The sequence below is a fragment of the Biomphalaria glabrata genome, chromosome 8 (genome assembly GCF_947242115.1).
Source record: "Biomphalaria glabrata chromosome 8, xgBioGlab47.1, whole genome shotgun sequence".
NCBI classification, from domain to species: domain Eukaryota; kingdom Metazoa; phylum Mollusca; class Gastropoda; family Planorbidae; genus Biomphalaria; species Biomphalaria glabrata.
Window position 1 is genome coordinate 29,410,846 of NC_074718.1, and position 19,188 is coordinate 29,430,033.

Genomic DNA, 19,188 nt, shown 5'->3' on the forward strand with positions numbered 1-19,188 from the left:
TAAGTAGCAGTGAGATAACATTCAACCCTCTAAGTAGCATTGAGATAACGTTCAACCCTCTACACATGTCTAAGTAGCAGTGAGATAACGTTCAACCCTCTACACATGTCTAAGTAGCAGTGAGATAACGTTCAACCCTCTACACATGTCTAAGTAGCAGTGAGATAACGTTCAACCCTCTACACACGTCTAAGTAACAGTGGGATAACGTTCAACCCTCTAAGTAGCAGTGAGATAACATTCAACCCTCTAAGTAGCAGTGAGATAACATTCAACCCTCTAAGTAGCAGTGAGATAACATTCAACCCTCTAAGTAGCGGTGAGATAACGTTCAACCCTCTAAGTAGCGGTGAGATAACATTCAACCCTCTAAGTAGCAGTGAGATAACGTTCAACCCTCTAAGTAGCAGTGAGATAACGTTCAACCCTCTAAGTAGCAGTGAGATAACATTCAACCCTCTAAGTAGCAGTGAGATAACGTTCAACCCTCTAAGTAGCAGTGAGATAACGTTCAACCCTCTAAGTAGCAGTGAGATAACGTTCAACCCTCTAAGTAGCAGTGAGATAACGTTTAACCCTCTAAGTAGCAGTGAGATAACGTTCAACCCTCTAAGTAGCAGTGAGATAACGTTCAACCCTCTAAGTAGCAGTGAGATAACGTTCAACCCTCTAAGAAGCAGTGAGATAACGTTCAACCCTCTAAGTAGCAGTGAGATAACGTTCAACCCTCTAAGTAGCAGTGAGATAACGTTCAACCCTCTAAGTAGCAGTGAGATAACGTTCAACCCTCTAAGTAGCAGTGAGATAACGTTCAACCCTCTAAGTAGCAGTGAGATAACGTTCAACCCTCTAAGTAGTAGTGAGATAACGTTCAACCCTCTAAGTAGCAGTGAGATAACGTTCAACCCTCTAAGTAGCAGTGAGATAACGTTCAACCCTCTAAGTAGCAGTGAGATAACATTCAACCCTCTAAGTAGCAGTGAGATAACGTTCAACCCTCTAAGTAGCAGTGAGATAACGTTCAACCCTCTAAGTAGCAGTGAGATAACATTCAACCCTCTAAGTAGCAGTGAGATAACATTCAACCCTCTAAGTAGCAGTGAGATAACGTTCAACCCTCTAAGTAGCAGTGAGATAACATTCAACCCTCTAAGTAGCAGTGAGATAACATTCAACCCTCTAAGTAGCAGTGAGATAACGTTCAACCCTCTAAGTAGCAGTGAGATAACGTTCAACCCTCTAAGTAGCAGTGAGATAACATTCAACCCTCTAAGTAGCAGTGAGATAACATTCAACCCTCTAAGTAGCAGTGAGATAACATTCAACCCTCTAAGTAGCAGTGAGATAACATTCAACCCTCTAAGTAGCAGTGAGATAACATTCAACCCTCTAAGTAGCAGTGAGATAACGTTCAACCCTCTAAGTAGCAGTGAGATAAGGTTCAACCCTCTAAGTAGCAGTGAGATAACGTTCAACCCTCTAAGTAGCAGTGAGATAACATTCAACCCTCTAAGTAGCAGTGAGATAACGTTCAACCCTCTAAGTAGCAGTGAGATAACATTCAACCCTCTAAGTAGCAGTGAGATAACGTTCAACCCTCTAAGTAGCAGTGAGATAACATTCAACCCTCTAAGTAGCAGTGAGATAACATTCAACCCTCTAAGTAGCAGTGAGATAACATTCAACCCTCTAAGTAGCAGTGAGATAACATTCAACCCTCTAAGTAGCAGTGACATCTTCTGAGCATCGCTCGTTTTTTTGTTTCACATCTCCTCACCTCCCCCCCCCCCCCTTGAGCTTGCATCTCCGTCTCCCTATTACAAAACTATTCATCGCTACCAAAGACTTAAGCCGCTTACACCTCGGCCACCTCACATCATTCCCCCCTCTACGTCATCTTTCGACTTCTTTCCCCTCCCCCTTCCCCCCCCCCCTTTTTTTCTCCCCCTCGCTCCCTCCTCTTCCTCCACAGTTGCCGGCCTGTAATCCTAATGATTCATGGACTAGGGGAATGGAGGCGTCCTTCGTGTCACTTAAAGACGCTCTCAGTACTTTGTGTCAATACCTATCGTCTCAGTACTCCTTTACGGTACTGTAATCAACCTCAGCCTACTTAGTCCGACTTAATCTTTTAATCTTAGTTATTAAACTTTTTTTTTGTACTAAACTTCAAACAAAATCACTACCCTTTACCCCCCCCCCCCTTCTGCGTCAAGTTGTGTACTATGGTCAGACAGTCATCAAACGATTTGATACGTTTCATTTGACAATCATGTGCGGATGACTCTGAGCATCTGGTGTCACGAAGGGAGGTAATTTTGTTGATAGATGCTTTCCAAATAAAACGATAAATATGTGTACCTACAGTTATTACAGTGGGAGTTTATATTAGCGAGATACAAAATGTAAACTGTACTCATCATGTTTGCATCTCTGTTTGTAAAAATTATTACTTGTCTTGAATCAACTACTGAGTACTGGCACCTAATCACTGAGTACCGGTACCTATTTGTTTTTTTATAAAAAAGGACTGTATATATATATATATATATATATATATATATAAAATATGGTCTGTAGACTCCATATACCGCTGTAACAACCCTACCATGCACCCCGCCATTCAAGATAGTGTAGAAGGTGCGCACTGCTAGAAACTAGAATAAGAAGGATGTTGACATTAGTAGGAACAGAGTCCAGGATGTCTGTCTGGTCGTGCGGTTTGCACGCTGGACTGTCGTTCGGATTTATCGATGGTCCCGGGTTCAAACCCTGCCCGCTCCCATCCCCCGTCGTCCTGCGGGAGGTTTGGACTAGGAAGTAAACTATCTTCAACTCTGAAGGAACATCCGAAACATGTCAAACATTTTACAAACAGAACGAGTTCCGCCCAAGTCGAGAGCTAGAGCTGGAGCTGTGGTGGAGGCAAACTTTTGATGTATTTGTGATGTCCTGTAAATAAACATCGTTGCCTTGTTGAGTTGCCTCCCTTAACGTTATTGCACTATATAGTGTAATCATAAGCTGAGCTGATTGGTATTAGGTTTTGGGATGCTTTCCGGTCGTCCCATATTATTTTCGGGAAATGGTTGCTCGAAGTTTGAAGTAGCCTCCTGATTGTATAAGTTACCTGCATATCAACTGAATTGGAATTACCTCAATCGCATAAGCTGAGAACTTCTGTATAAGATTTTGCTTTAAAGAAAAATAGTGCAAGTTTTTGCAGAGACTGGTCATTAGCGTATTTATCCCTATCAAACAAAGTAACGACCTATAACTAGAGATTCACCCACATGTTATACAGCAAAGCATCGCAAGACAATTATCAGCACCAGCAACGTTTTTTTTCCTGAGAGACCCAGCAAGAACCTTCTGAGAGGATTTAACAACTAGAAATAATGTACTGAAGAAACCCATAAACACTCAAGTTTGGATTCAATGAATCTGTGAAGACTACACAAACGCCAATCCAAACAAGCAAAATATTTTTAAAAATTCTTTTAAAAAAAAAAGTTTATCTAAGGTGAAGAACTCCGCACTTACTTTTTAAATGGATTCGTGTTTTGTTACGTACAATAAATAGTTGTTTCAAGTTTCAACTTGTTTTTTTTTTAATCGATTCATGTATTGTCTTTGCCAATGAATAATGTGAAAAGTTTCAGCTTGGTCCGAGAATTGGGAGAATTTATGTCATTAAACTTTTTATATAAGCTTGCTATAAGATTTGTAAAGAAAACAACATAACGAGACTTTATTTACTATGTTTGCATTTATTTAATTATGTTATTATAGTATTAAACATAAAAGTGTTACAATATTTTTATATTTCATACCTTTTTTTATTTAAAACTCTTTTTTAAGTCTAAACTTTATGGATTACTTATTTTTTCCAGGACTTTTTTTTAACTAAATGAATCATAGAGACGATACGTTTTGAGACTTATGTATTCGTTTTATACAACAAAAAAAGAGATTGTGATTCTGTATCATTTTTTACCTTAAAAAAAAACGTATTTCTGTATTCTTTTGTATTACATTGAGGTCTAAATTTATCTAATCTATTTTCTTAGAGAACTGACCATGTCACCCCCAAGCAAGTAACACCTTCAAATGCAATGCGCCATTGGCCTACAATTTAGTTTAAGCACCATACTGTCTCTGTCCCTATTCTGAATAAAATAGTTTGTTGTAATGCATTCTTTAATTCTCTTTCTTAACTCCATAAGAACACATTTTGCGTACGGAGTCCTTCTTGAGCTTTCTTAACGTATTCCCTAGAGAGGCTCATTATAAAACCTGAATTCATTGAATTATGCACACATAAAATGTCAATGTTGACAGCTTGCCCGGAGGAAAGATTCTTGTACTTTCCAATGTGTTTTTTTTAAAGGAAATTTGGCGGTCTAAGATTGAAATCTTGTTGAAAAAAAATGTTTCAGAAGTCATAAAGAAAAGTTTGTCAATTTACTTACCGCACAAATCTTTCCGCCAAAAAAAAGAGTGCTCATCTCCTGGAACTATTTTTTTGTAACCGATCTTCTCTGTTTATTTACATCCGGGCTAATGGAAGCGATAGATTCATTTCTTTTTTAGAGGGGTCATATTTTATCGCCTGCTCAATGCCCTTGAACCTGAAGGATTTTTTTTTGGGCCATTTTTTTTACCGTGTGATTTATGACTTTAAAAAAAAGTTCATGTATGTACAATGTTAGGATTACTTCGTTCATAAAAATGTGAAATTATCTAGTTAATGAAGATGTGAGATTATCTATTTAATGAAGATGTGAGATAATTTAGTTTATACAGTTTGAGATTGCCTAGTCAATTGAAGATGTAATATTATCTAGTTAATAAAAAATATTAGATAACCTAGTCAGTTAAGATGTGAGATTCTCTCAGTAAAAACTTGAAATTGCCTAGTTCGTGAAGATTTTAGACTATTTAGTTAATTAAAATGTGAGGTTTAGTAAATACAATTTGAGCTTACCTATTTAGAGAAGCTGTGATATTAACTAGTTAATTGACGAGACAGTTAAGATATGAGATTGTCTTGGGTTTTAGTGCAAACATGAAACCACTAAGTCAATGAAGATGTGAGGTTATCTAGTTAATAAAAATGTAATATACAAATTCAATGAATACAAAGTTAATACCCTAGTCCAGTGATGCTCAAAACACGGCCCGCGGGCCATATCGGGCCCGCCGAAACGTCGACACAAAGAGTTGAGAATCTCTCCTCCCTTTCGAAAAAAAATGTGTCAGAAATGTATCTTACCTTCGTTAGGGTCCTCTGATGGATTGACACCATGACCTTTAACATTTATACGTTCATGAAATGGGAGAGTTGAGGTGGAAATTAGAATCTACCAGGAAAAGTGAGAACGGATCTTTGAAACATGATAATAATAAAATATTAATTGCAAAAATAAAATGTAGCCGGTTTTTTTTAACCAATGATAAACGGCATTATAAAACAAATATTACGTCATTCTTGGTTTGAGCCGCGAATAAAACGATTTTTTAAAATAAGATTAGAAATTGGATGATCGATGGGAATATTTACCAAAAAGAGACCAGAAACTAAGTCGTTGGCTAGCTAGCTATAATTATGTTCACATCAGTGGCGTAGCAAGATACCAGTGGGCCCGGGTTCAGGAATACAATGTATGACCAAAAGACATTCCAATGCAAGTAGAGTAGCTTTTTAATAATCTTGTTACGTTGGAATTCGAACACATATTCGAAGTTGTTTTTTTTGTTTTTTTATTGTCTCTTTTTTTGTTGTTGTTGTTTTTTTTTTTGTTTATACGATTTTTGAACATAATGAAACAAGTTAACGGAGTTTGAAATATATAATTAAAGAAATGTTTTAGGAGTCCAAGTTCCCATTCAACACATTGACATTCCTAAAACACTTCTAGGTGTCACGCTTTGAAACATTGATACAAACTAGTATCTAGTTCTACGTCCATTATTTAACAGTAAATAGAACGAATATTTATTTACTGAACATTTCTCTGGCCTTCTAAGTAGCAAAGTAAGAAACGCTTTGAAACATTGATACAAACTAGTATCTAGTTCTACGTCCATTATTTAACAGTAAATAGAACGAATATTTATTTACTGAACATTTCTCTGGCCTTCTAAGTAGCGCAGTAAGAAACCAGTGCATCTGTTTCTAAATGTGCATTCTAGTATCTAATCATAGTGGAAGCTCCTTCATAGCTTGAGCCTAGTAGTTTATTTAAGGATGTTTGTTTTTAATTACTCGGAGCATTTGTTCAGGAAATACTTACATATATGAAAACCTAGAAATGACTATCTAATTTCTATTTCTTTGGATGTTCCGTCAACGGAGATCACTAAACAGTATCAAAAAAATAATACGTATTTGATATCGACTTTTTATTTGTCTTGAGCGCAGCCACCAATGAAATAGACCAATGGTACAGAATTGATATCCTAATATACCGGTATTTTTTTTCCAGAACTGCATTACCCAGCAGATCTATTATCTCGTTTTGAATCAGTTGGACTTTGATTTCCTGTCAAATTTGAATATTGGAAGCAATATTCGGAGGTTTTTGTATAAATATATGGCGTTAAATTTCATTAAGAGCAATGAACTAAGTTTCTGACAAATACTAAGCATTGGTAAGAAAATGGCACTATTCCACGATCAATTTAGTTATCTTTCTAAACATCTTGTAATAAACCTGCTCCCCAAGTCGGTGTCCTCCTTCATTGCAATAGCACAAACCTATTCAACTTGAACGTTTCCTATCTCTCGGCTTGCTAAATGTTGAATGTTATTTTAATTTTCTTTAGATTCCATCTCCTTTCTATTCTGATATAATGATTACATTCACATTTTGTATACAATACAGAGGACAACAAAACAATGAGATGAAGACTTTCGAGGACGCATCGTCTTGATTGAATGTCTTACACTGTTTCACAATGGACAACGTCTTCGGATTCAATAGTTGTTGTTTTTTTATGTCAGACTATTTTTTTTTTCAGACTTATTTTTTTTATGTCAGACTAATTTTTTTATGTCAGACAAATTTTTTATGTCAGACTAATTTTTGTATGTCCGACTACCCGATGATACTTTCACTTACACTAACACACAAGACAAACAGGTTAATGCATCCACGTTGAGCAGTCAAGGTTATTGGGAAGTTGTATATAGTTCATGATCAAATACACTGTTCATTGTAATATACCCGATGGAGTTCATCAATTAAGTCATGATCGCAGATATAGGAGCATTAGCGAGTGGACAAAACAAGATCAGATTTTCATGTTCTTTACCAAGAGCGAAGATCCAAAATTTTTCCTAGTTAATGATTTTGTTGGTGCGTTTACCAGCTGACAGATCAGCCTGAACGCAGAGTTGGTAAAAGAATGAACTGTATTTATGGATTAAATAAAAGGATTATAATGCATACTTTAAGTACAAAACAAAATAAAAACATATTGAGCTTTGAAAAAAAAAATGAATAATTTGCAGCTGTATCGAAATTTTAAATAGTGAAAATCAGGTCTATCCCTGTTTCTTAACCAAACTCTTCCCCCACCCCCATTCCTGTAATACTACCAAATGGTTTTATGAACAGACAAGGGAAAAAAAAGAACGTGACGATATGGAAACGATTGTCCCCTCAAACGAACGATTCGAGCTAGTGACCATTACAATGTACTAAACTTCATAGAAAGCAAGTCCTTACATTAAAGCTTCAAACACTGGTTTTGAAGTTTATATCAATTTTGAAACAACATTCAGGAAATTTTGAAGGAGCTTTTTAAATTCTATTTTTATCGTTTTTTTACAAAACAAAATTAATTTTTTTTCCTTTGGTGTCATCCCCAAGTTCTCAACAAGTCAAGAGTCATGGGCCCAAGCGCAGTGGGCCCCTAATGTTCGTGGGCCCGGGTTCATTGAGACCCTTCGCGCCATGGATGCTACGCCCATGGTTCACATTATAAGTAGAAAAATGAAGCCAGTTTCCGACGCATAAAAAAAAGATATCTTTCAGATATCCCGTTAATTAATGTTAGTACAGTAAGTAGTAACTACTAGATCCACAGGTTTCTAATAAAATTGTAACAGGTCAATTTCTTTTTCGTTTTTCTGTCATGTGGCCCGCGACGCGAGTGTCAGAAATTAAATTGGCCCGCAGTCCATAAAGAGGCGAGATACTCCTAGTCGCAGTTAATGTGAAGATTGCACTGTGAATGAAAGATGTGAAGAATGTCTTGTCAACTAAAAAAAAAAAAGAATTCTGCTAACCGAGCCAAAAGACCTCTGTATGGGTGTTTGCTGTCTTGTGGCCATGTCTATAATAGTACAGTATTGAGAATAGCTGTAACAATGTAGTTCCATTGAGCATGCTTAATATATATGTATCATTAAATGTAATATGTTAATGAACGGAAACCAACAGATCAATACACAGCTATTCTTCTTTTTTTATAATCAGAATATCTTTTTCTAAAAAGAGAAAATACAAAATTCATTGATTTGAATAATGCTTTGACGTTTTTCCTTGCATGAAATTATCAGATCTTCCAGACAAGTTAAGTCCCTTGGATTTATGGATTAGCTTTATTACTTCCCCCTCACTCCCCACCCCCTTTCCCCAGTCCTTTTTTTTTCTCCCTCTGTCTTTCGTACCGTACTAGAATGAAATTGAGAAAATTCTTAGTTTTCAAAACTAGACTGGCCTGTCCACGGAGAATGATGGGCACTAACCCCCTGATCGCCTTCTCTCCACCCCACCTCCAACAAGCCTCGTTCGTGAAACGTATTTGAGGGAATTACATGGAATTTCTCATGGCCCAATCCGCGTGTATTCATTACCGGATCTGCATTTTCGGGTTGCAGTGACGTGTTGCGTAATTGTGTGTCACGTGGCTTAACGGAAGTGACAACATGATTTTTAGCCCGGGTTAAATTGGGTCATCTGAACGCCGAAAGACGATTTAAAAGAAAAAAAAAAAAGGAGGGGGGGGGTGGGAACAGAATGAAGGAGCAGAGAGAGAAGGGCGGGAGGCTTCTGATGTTTGCACACAGTGGCGGACAAACACATCTGATTGAAGCTTGGAGTTTGTTTGATTTTGTTTTTTCACTTTATATAAAAAGAAAAAAAAAGAACAAGAACTGTATCAGCGCAGACGATTGCAGGGATTTGGTGAAACAAGTAGAGACGAGTGGTAGAAAAATAAATCTGCAGTGCCCCTGGAGAGATTTCGTCTAATTGAGTTGATTCAGTAGTTAGGGTTAATTTAGACTCGTAGTATTACATTTGTCGCTATCGTCTTTCATTGCCTTTATTATTGTCATTGCAGTTTATTTTTTACCGTTGTTATTCTCGTTTGTTGTCATCTGTTATATATTCCTGTAGTGAACGGGATTTGTTGTCTCACTTGTTATACTTTCTGTTTCTATGTGGCCGTGAGAATGTGTTCACGCCATGTTACATCAGGATAGAATTAACAGACGTCTGCCAAAAGGAGAACACAATGGCTTTAAAGTGTAACAATTTTTCGGCGTTACATCGTATGTCCACCAATCGAATTCAGCCTTTCATTGTCAAAGTCACTCAGAAATTGCAGAAAGTAACTCAATTAACTCTGAACATTTTTAAAATTTTGTAGACATTTCGCTATCATTGATCGACACAAAGCGGACAAAAGAGAAAATAGACACTTGATTGATTAAAGGAAGAGAATTTTTGAATATGAATACATATTGTGAACATGTTAGGTTACATTAGATTCCTACCTGAGACAATAAATAAGAAATGAAAGAGAATGTACAATATTAGAACAGAATAACTGCAAACAATTGACCCAGAATTGTGTAACTGACTTTGAAGAGAAATCATATTTATTTTTATTGTTATTGATGTAATGCTTGTGGCAGTGTCTTCGTTGCTAATATATGTCGATAAATCATACAGTGACTCTCATGAATTCTTATGGTGACTCATTCTGTACCAAACATTGCAATCCAGACCGACATCTAAGCAAATAGTTAGAGCAGCATCTGTGCAGACACCACAAATATTTTTTTCCATGGTCTTTAGCTTTTCCAAAAATGTATTTACTTTGTCAATTGCACCATGTGCTGGATCATTTCCAGATATTTGTATAGATACTCATTTTTTAAAATCGATATTATGGTTCTATCCCAAGTAAACCAGTTGATTGTAAACAAAAAATGTACAAGGTCTGTGGATTCATCAAGCTGACTGCTTCATATAGGAAAAGGAACAGACATCATTTCCTGAATAGAAAATTTCAGAAGACATGTCAAATAGTCTCCTGAGAATAGTCTTAGATATGAAAATTTCACTGATGAATTCGGCTCCAATTATAACTCGGGCAATGTATTTGTCCGCTGACATTAACTCCTTGGTAACAGTATTACATTTTATAGCTCTGTCAATTCTGAGAGTCACCAAATAAGAAGCTTCAAGGGCTGCTGTGTTGTAATTACGGTACTTGCCATCTGAGTCAAGTCTTTGACTCCGTCAGCCTTAAAAACTAAAATACTGGATGTCCTTATCGGCAAAGCTCGGACGTTTGATTGACTTCATTCATTTGGCATAGATAGCTTCATTACAAATAACGCATCTGGGTATTTTAATTCCTGCTTAAACTAGTGAAGTAAATCATCGTCATTTTCTTAACGTTGTTTTTTTGTGTTCGATGTCCATGTTCGATGTTCATGTCCATGTTCATGAGTTGTTCCTTAATTAATTTGTTTCCTTAAATAACATGGACTATAATTCGATGGCGTATTATTAATTAGATTCGCTTCTCGACATGATTATGTCTTCACCATAGAAATGTTAGATCCCGTATTGGTGTTTCGACGCCTTTCATGGACAGTAATTTCAAGTTTTATTAATGTATGCTACAAGCAACGAAGATCTGCTTTGAAACATCTATTTTCGAATGATATTTTTAAATATAAAATTATATATATATATAAAACAAAGAAGTAATTACCAATAAAACAAAACATGTCTTCATTCAAACAATGATGTTACATTCACTAGTACATCCTTTGTCCGTCTTCTTAGATTTATATTTGTCACATCCACTTTCCATTTTATTTTATTTTTTTATGCTTGACGATCGTTTCCTAATTTGTTTGATATTAATGTTATTATAAGTAGTGTCTCTTTACACTTTAAACCCATCATCGCGAATGTGAATGTATATAAACTATGGTTCAAGTATGCTTGTTACATCAGTTAAAAACAAAACAAAAAAAAAACTTCCGATGAATAAAAGGTAAATAAACAAACAATTTTCCAATGGTCTTAGGCCACCCCTGGCAAATGGTCATTCGACCCTCAGAGGGGTCGCGATCCACAGGTTGAGAACAGGGGCGGACTGGGTATCAAAATCGGCCCGGGCATTACCATATAAACCGGCCCACAAATGGCATGTCATATATTTTCGGTGTGGGCGGGATATTTACCCCATATATATATATATATTTTTATAAGCCTGGTGGTGGCACAGATGGGGTAGTGGTGTGTGTGTGTAGTCAGCCGACGCAAATCGCCCCAGGCCAGCGCTAGACGAGCGGTCAACCGTGACGAGTTACGACGGTCAGCCGAGACGAGTGACAATATGTCGGTTCGAGAAAGATCGGCGTCGTGAACAGAGCTCAGGAGTGTCACGAGGGATGTAGTCATCTGACCACCCAGAATGATCGAGCGACGTTCTGTCCGGTTGTAGAAGGCCAGCAGGGACCGTATATAAAGAACGAAGGTATCAGAGACAAGTCAGTTACAACTTCCCGATCTACAGTTTGTTACAACGGCTCAGTACAAGTCCGAGACGAGACAGAGAGACCAGTGCAAGAGTTGATACGGCGGAGAGATATTTGTAGTCTTGTGTTACGTGCTGCCAATTGTACAGTATTGGCTGTTATTTATTGACATTAAACTATTACGTTATTTTGAAGCCCAGAGTTGTCAAGTTCTTTAAGTTGGTGGTGTCGTGTGGTGCAGTTTGCAGCGAGCCTGAATAGGGAGATTCGTAACAATATATATATATATATATATATATATATAAAGTGTGTATATGTAATTAATCTTCATTCTGATCTTTCAATCTTTCAAACTTTTTTTTCTACCCTAGAATACGCTCTTCCTATGATTAGTGGAAAAACAGTACACACCGCCAAATGGCAGCTAGGGAGTCCGGGGAGCACTGCGAGCTCCCCACAGTTCGCCCGGAACCAAGCATTATTTCCGTTATTTTAAGCTTTAAAAATGCATATTCTGAGGTATCAACAATGCAATTAGCCTGCTACTCTTCCGCTAAAAAATTCAAAAACCAAATCTGCTATTCAATGGAGTCCAGCGACTGATAGAAAATGGTAAAATGTTTTGGTTTTTTGTATTGGAGGGGGAAGGGAAACCACAAAAAAACCTTTTGACTACGCTCATGAAATTTGGTGACTGTAGTTTGCTTAAGTTGGCTGCACTGGGGCAGTAAGTAAAGTTTCCCTTTCAGACAAAGAGGTCTGAGGCATTTGATGGTTTGAAGACCCTCCCCTCCCGGCTACGCCCATGTGTTATATTATAGGTGTAAGCCTAATTCTCTACAAAATATATAAAGTTTGATAACGCATCGAAAACTGGGTGTATGCATTCGTAGGATTACATAACGTATTCTATTTATACATGTACGTTGTCTGAAAACTATAAACAATAGCAGCCTAATGAGTTTGAAGCTTTTTGGTATTACTTATAGATTACAGACGTTTTTCAAAAATTAAGATTGTTACGTCTTACGCATTTCATGTGTCAATCTTGTCATGTATGTTGATCTGTGACTTAAAATATGCTAAATCATTGGTTTTCCTGGCTGACTCAGGCAACCCATTCCATCAAAAGATAAGAGAAAGCAGAACGGTTAGAGACGCACTTACTCAATGTGAAAAGCTCTTGCTTACTCCTAGTACATTCTCAAAAACGCGATCTGTATATGAATATACCATGACCCATTATTTAAAATATAAATCTCAATTCATTAAATATCGGATGTGACAGCGCTATATAAATTATTGTAATTATCGTAATAATTTTCATCATTAATGACTTCATACTAAGTTGCTCGACCGACTAACACATTCTTTACTGGACGAGGTCTTATCTGATATTTGTTCTGCGACAATTACAAGAAAAATGCAAAAGTAGAACTTAATCCTATACGCTGCCTTTGTGGACCTCACCAAGGCTTTCGACACGGTCAGTCGCGAGAGTTTGGCGGAACAGATCGCTCCGCCTGCTTACAAAAATCAGTGTCTACCAGGCGGTGGTTCTCTCAACCCTTCTGTATGGCACCGAGACATGGACACTATACAGGAAACATCTAAGATTTCTTGAGCGCTTGCACCAAAGATGCTTGCGCTCCATCATGGACATACGGTGGCAAAACCGCACTACAAACAGCGATGTCCTTGCGAACGCCGGTATGGACAGTATAGAGGGACTTCTTTTGGTTACGCTGGGTAGGGCATGTATCCCGTATGGAAGACGAACGTATGCCAAAGGCAGTCTTTTTTGGTGTGCTAAAAGGTGGTCGACGTAACAGAGGCGCCCCACGGAAACGCTTCAAAGACCAGCGTCAACTTTCCTTGGCTGACATGCGGCCTCAGAACAAGACAGCTGGAGGTCAATCACGAAGGCCGCGGGATACACATTTGAGACCAAAAGAAAGTCTGCTGCCGAGGACAAACGCAGACGGCGAAAAGAAAATCTAAATCGACCACCTGCGGACAATGGTTATGTTTGCCCTGGATGTGGCAAAATATGTAGGTCTCAGCTGGGGCTGTGCAGCCACGGGAAATACTGCATTCCTCACTAATCCTCGGACTGGAAGACTAGCTTTATTATTATTACTAAGCATAAGTTTGCCATTAATTATAATAGTATAAAAGTTGATTTAGATCTAGATTTACTTTTTTAATTAAATATTATTTTTGTAAGCCCCAAGTGTAGTATTTTTAAATCTATGTTATTAAAAATAAACAAAAAAAACTTACTTTTTCTTTTCAAATCGCAGAAAGTAGAGTTTTATACCCATATTGAGCTGTGAATAAGTTGGGTGGCTTGCAATTTCGCGGCTGTGTGTATGTGTTAAAGTTAATTTCTATTAAGTGTTGTTAAAGAGCTAATTGTCGCGCCTATTTTTTTTTTTTTTTTTTTTGCTGCGTTATATCAATGTTTTCTAACTTAACCTCTCATCCCTCTTTTTGGTTAAATTTCATTGGAACCATTAAAAGACGGGGGAGGGAAAGAGCAAAAAAAAAAAATTGGAGTGCTATCAAAGGCCCATGCCGACCAGCAAAACGAGCAGGCAAAACACAGCCTCGAAGACATCAAAGCAGTCCATGCCGCTCGTGCATAGCAGAACGTACAGTCTAACGTTTTACAAATGATAATACGTACAGTGTATAGTGTTTTTTTTTTTTATATTCTTGTTGAATTTCTAACAAAATTAATTGTAATAAGAATTTAAAAAAAACAACAAAAAAAAAACGTGTTCGGGCCCTTGTGTCTTGCTGCTGTCACTTTTTTTCTTTAAGTTGTCTGCATTGAATATTTTTTTCTTTGGTCGCGACCAGACCGGCCCATTTGGTACCGGCCCACCGGGCATTTGCCCGTTTGCCCATATAGCCAGTCCGCCCCTGGTTGAGAACCCCTTGTCTATAACGATTGGTTTCGGCCGAATACATATTATTTCCTGTGGCGTTCTCGAGTATAGGTCCTGTTTTAAACGGTCAAGGGGATGTAACCGTATAAATAATCTACACCATTAATTTTGTTCCATTCACCTCCCTTGGTAAATTCTGTTCTTGAATTCTGGAGTTGAACTTTATGTTGAAATGTCTTATTGCTCACGTCTTCCATTGAATTGTTATTTGGCCAAGTTTCAGTTTTTTAAGTGAATGTCATGAATATAAAGTAACATTACAAAATTACAGAGTTTAATCTGCCGATTCCATTAGTATTAAGAGAAAAAGAATTGCTCTATAAAAAAGGTATTGTCTTTAAAAAAAAAAGTTTTAATGTTTTTCTTGTCAGCTTGTTCTACAATGTAATATGGGATGCAAACAAATTTTCTTCACGTGGCTTTTTACCTTATTAAATCCAGTGAAAATAAAGGAATTAAAATAGCTGAGCCACTAACGTGGCATATTCATGTATCAAGTTCAACATTACAAATAATGATTTCGTAATATAAATAAAGGAAAACTTTATTTTCCATTGATACAACACTTCTTAAGTCATTTTCAATCATCATCATCATCATCATCATCAAACTCCATTAGAGTGAGGGCTTGAGAGGCTCAAATCCTCTCTTGCAAAAGCCCTGGACAGAAACCCTGCTGTCTTGCGTGGTGCATACAGGTCGAGAATTTTGGGTTTCCCAGACCTGTCGAGACGGAGATCAGCAAGTCTGGGGCAGTCAAACAGAATATGAGGCACGGTTTCCTCTTCTTCCCCGCAGCGGGGGCACCGTGAATCAAAATTTGGCCATAGCCGCGAGAAATATGAACCAACAGGACTGTGCTATAATAGCTTGCTCAGGCCTGGACAGCCTCCACCACGGGGGAGTGCGGTCAGGGAGCCTCATGCGCTCCCAGGCTCTACGGGCTTTTTTGGGACTTGTCCCAGCACTCAAACCACTTTTCCATTTCTGTTTTTTGTATTATAGCCAGGGCTTGATGAAAGCTTACAGCCTCATCAGTGGGTGGAATTTGCCCTCCCTGGTGGGCCAAAGAGTCTGCTATTGTGTTGCCAGTCACACCTATGTGACTCGGTACCCACTGCATTATTACAGGGGTGCCATAGCGTTGTTTGATGTTATGTGAAGCCATGATGACAGTGTTGATATTGGGGGGGGGGGGGGCATGGTCCGGGGCTTTGCAAAGCCTGTAGTACAGATTTTGAGTCAGTGACCACAACAATCAGTGTTGCCCTCAAATGTCCTTCGCCGAGTTGAGAGTCAATGACTTTTAAGGCTTCACAGACTGCCCTGGTCTCCGCATCAAAACTGCAAACACTACCACATGGCCCAAAGATTTTGACTGTGTAAGAGCCAAGAAAGTCAATGTAGGTTCCATAGCCTGCTCTTCCAGAATCTATTGATGCCGACCCATCAGTGTATGCAAAAATAGCACTGGGCTTGAAGGTATTAATGGTCTCCAGAGCTAGGATTTGAAGGTCGTTAGATGAATGGCTTTGCTTAGAGGCATTAGGGTCTACTAATTTCAAGCTTATGTCTGGGGTCGTTGGACGACACCAAAGGGGAAGGGGATGAAAGCGTTGAATGTTTTGTTGGTTGGTGGAGAGGCCAGCTTCATCAGATAGTCTAGTGGCAAGATGCATAAAAGACTGCATCTGGATACGTCTTCTGCATCTCCAACCATCCACTAGTTTTCTAGCTGGGAGGTATTCATCCAGCCTTTTATACCGCTCATAGCAGGTCAGTACTGACCTTTCCCTCCTAAGGTTTAGTGGACCTATATTAGCCATTATTTCAGCCGTATTTACTGGACTTGTCCTAAAGGTTCCACAGGCAAATCTTAGTGCTTGGGACTGTATTTTATCAAGTTGTTCAAGAGCAGTCCTAGAGCCATAAATTTGCACAGGTAGGCTGTAGTCTATCTGTGATCGGACTGCTCCTAAATACAGGGATCGGAGCATGTCTGCTCGGGATCCCCACTTCGTGGATGCCAGCTTCCGCACAATGCAAAGTTTCCCTGAGGCCTTTCTTACAACATCCTGGATGTGCTCACACATTTTTAGTTTGCGATCTAAAGTTACACCAAGGTACTTGGGTAGCTTTTCCATGCTGAGAGCCACTCCGTTGAGGGAGAGCTGGAAAGGTTGCCTGAGAATGCCAGTCCCGAGCGTGAACAGAGAATAGACCGTCTTGGAGGTGTTTATTTCTAGCCTCCATTTTTGTGTGTATGAGCAGAGCGTATGGAGATCTTCTTGTAACACTTTTTGTATAGAGGTTGCGCTCCTTCCGGATTTCCAAAGGACAATATCATCAGCATATAGCAGCTTTTGGCATTTTAGCTGAGCCGGTAGGTCATTTATGAAGGCCGTGAAAAGGGCGCATGACAGGACGGAGCCCTGGGGGAGGCCGTGCTCGAGGGTCATTTCCCCTGAGACTTCTCCGTACATCCTTGTTCTTATTGTACGCTCTTGTAGGAAGTCTCTAATCCAGTAATATATCCGTCCCCGCACCCCCACGGCTCTTATCTTATGAAGCAAACCAGTTTTAAGTCAATGAAGACTGCGTATGTGCTTTCGGTCCTTTGGAATCCATCTGCTACGCTCTGCACAAAGATGTTGACTTGGTCTATAGCGGACATTTCAGCCCTGAAACCAGCCTGTTCTGGAGCTATAAGACGGGCACGCTCATTTACCATTTTTTCAGCCATCTTTCCCACACAAGATGTGAGTGAGATGGGCCTGTAGTGGAAGCATCTTTTCCCTTTTTTTGGTATAGGAATAATGGTGGCACGTTTCCAGGCCCTGGGCAGATGACCATCTGCCCAGGTTCTATTTACGAATGCCAAGAGCACGGCCCTTCCTTTCCCCCCTACATGCTTAAGCATTTCGGGGGTGATACCATTCGGCCCGGGAGCCTTTTTAAGCTGGCATTTCCTTATGGCAGCATTAAGCTCGCCTATCGAGAATGGGGAGTTCATCGTTCACTCAGCACTTTCGGTCTGTGGTTCCTTTCGGTCTTTTTTTTTCATCAGCTTTGCGAGTTTTATCAATGGCTTTGGACATTGGGGACTTCTTGGCAGCCTTGTTGATCTTAGCAAAATATTTGTTCAACAAGGTGGCAATTTTCTTCTTTGATGAAATGGTTACCCCACTGGGTGAAGATAATGGGGTTGCTGTTTTCGTACGCCCAGCATTTTCGAGATTTCTCAGAAGACTCCAAGCCTTAGAGCTATCCCTTAGGTTTAACCTTGCACAGGTGTTGGTCCAACGTTCTCGTTTTTCCCTGTTAACAGACGTTTTGACTAGTAGGCTGAGTCTGTTGTATTTCTGCCTGAGTGTTGGATTGTTTGGGTTCTTTTGGACCTTTTTGTATGCCCTTCTCCGAGCCATAACAAGTTTGTTGATTTCAGCCGTCCAAAAGTTTTAGAATTTTTTACAAGGGTAAGTTCGAGAAATAAACTTTTTAGCCATGTCCAGGATAGCTGTTGTTATTTGACGGTACACAAGGTCGACAGAGCGAGACTCTACATGGATTTTTTCAAGGGCATTGTCGACAGCTGTCTCGTATCCTTTCCAATTAGCCTTACTATAGCACCACTTTCGTGGTTTTTTAGTGGTCTTGGTGTTCATTTTAGAAAGAGTGCCAGTCAGTAATATTGGAAGGTGGTCACTACCAATATCGCCTAGTACTTGATAAGTTATGACAGATTCCAAGTTAGCAGAGACTAAAGAAAGATCTGGTCGTGATAGTGAACCATTGCTAGCATGCAGAAGAGTAGGAGGAGAGTGTTTATTTTGCAAAAGAAAAAGGTTAGTAGAATTGCACAGGTCATGAACTTTTTTACCAGACTGATCAGTGTCATCATAGCCCCAGGAAGGTGAATGGGCATTTAGATCTCCAGCTATGATAGTGTCTACAGTTATTGTTTCTCTGACATCTAAAGCCAGTTCTTGTTTTGGTGGATTATAAACATTGATGCACTTGAAGCGTCTATTATTTTTCCAAATTTCTAATACCAAAGTGTCTGTCCTCCCCTGACTCAAGTCTGTGGACACTTTCTTGGCGACCAGAGCATTAGCCACCAATGTAACCAGGCCTCGGCAATCCCCACAGGAGCAGCGGAAAACAGAGTACCCGGGTATTGAGACACTTCTTTTTTCACCAATCAGACATTCTTGTAGTAAGGCAACATCCACACACTCTTTGTGGAGCAGGTTAGTTATTTCAAGTGTCTTTGGAATAAGTCCTCGGACGTTACATTGAAGGACTTTGAAAGTTTTAGCATCACATTTGGAAATTTGGGAATCATGTTGCTTTATCTGTCCGCCTAAATTAGTGTGGGGGATACTTACTTTCCCAGTATGAAGTGTTGGTGTTGGGTTAATTTTTTCTGAGACTTTT